Genomic DNA, 1518 nt, shown 5'->3' with positions numbered 1-1518 from the left:
CTTGTGCCCTCTCACAATCAGGGCTCTTCATGAACGGCTCAGTCCGAGGGCCTCTGTGCAGAGTCCTGCCCCTGGGTTCTTCTAGCTTTGTTAGAGCTGCGGCCTGCATCCGGCTCCACCTGGAAACCCCGGGCTGGGCCAGGCCGAGGTCTGGCACCTGTTCTCAGCGTAGGCTGCGGGCTTCCAATGATTTGGGAACCCAACAGTCCAGGGACATGGCTCTAAAGGGGTTTCCCCTACAAACCTGCCGTACCCACGCCAAAGGGCTAGTTCTTAGCATTCTCTGGAGCCTGTCCCCACAAGACCCCCTGCAGGATGTTCGGACACAGGCATGTCTGTGCCCTTCCGCCCCCTGATACTGATGCAATAGGGTCAGTGACTGACCCCTCTGCAGGCCTCGGCCCTCTTGCCTGGCCAGGGTGTTGGCCACGACACTCTCTTTGCCCTTGACATGTTTAATTTCCAAGGCACATTCTTGGAGTCCTGTCACCCCAGCCCACTCACCCCCCCTCACCTGGCCGGAGCCCCGACACCCTATCCTCCAGCCCACTCACCCCCCCTACCCGGCCGGAGCCCTCTCACACCATCCCCCAGCCCACTCACCCCCTCTACCTGGCCAGAGCCCCCTCACCCCAGCCCCCAGCCCACTAACCCCCCCCACCCGGCCAGAACCCCATCACCCCATCCCACAGCCCACTCACCCCCCCACACTCAGCCAGAGCCCCGTCACCCCATCCCCCAGCCCACTCACCCCCCCTCACCCAGCTGGAGGCCCGTCACCCCATCCCCCAGCCCACTCACCCCCCCTCACCCAGCCGGAGCCTCGTTACCCCATCCCCCAGCTCACTCACCCCCTCACCCCACTCACCCAGCTGGAGCCCCGTCACCCCATCCCCCAGCCCCCTCACCCCCCTCACCCAGCCAGCGCCCCGTCACCCCATCCCCCACCCCACTGACCCACCCCCCACACCCAGCCGGAGCCTTGTTACCCCATCCCCCAGCCCACTCACCCCCTCACCCCCCTCACCCAGCCAGCGCCCTGTCACCCCATCCCCCACCCCACTGACCCACCCCCCACACCCAGCCGGAGCCTTGTTACCCCATCCCCCAGCCCACTCACCCCCTCACCCCCCTCACCCAGCCAGCGCCCTGTCACCCCATCCCCCACCCCACTGACCCACCCCCACCATACCCAGCCAAGGCCACATCACCCCATACCAAACCCCACTGGTGCCCCCACCCCATAAACCACCCAAAACCCAGCCAGGTTCCTTCCCAAAGGCCCAGCCACCAACCCGGCCAGTATCTGCCGCCCCGTTCCCTCCCCTCTCGGACAGACCCGGTCTCCCCTTGGCCATGAGGACGTGGTAGCGAGGCCCGGGCTGGCCCTCTTCCCCAACTCTCATTCCTCCGGCCCGTGGCAGGGGGACACTTGCCCACCTTTCCCCAGCGGTTTCCTTCTGTCTGTCCCCCCCAGTTCCGGGCAGAGTCCATCACCCAGCAGCCAGGTTGGCATTA

Source organism: Gopherus flavomarginatus, chromosome 1, assembly GCF_025201925.1.
Source record: "Gopherus flavomarginatus isolate rGopFla2 chromosome 1, rGopFla2.mat.asm, whole genome shotgun sequence".
In the NCBI taxonomy this organism is placed as follows: Eukaryota; Metazoa; Chordata; order Testudines; family Testudinidae; genus Gopherus; species Gopherus flavomarginatus.
The sequence above is the reverse complement of the archived record's forward strand: the minus strand, read 5'-3'. Positions refer to the sequence as shown.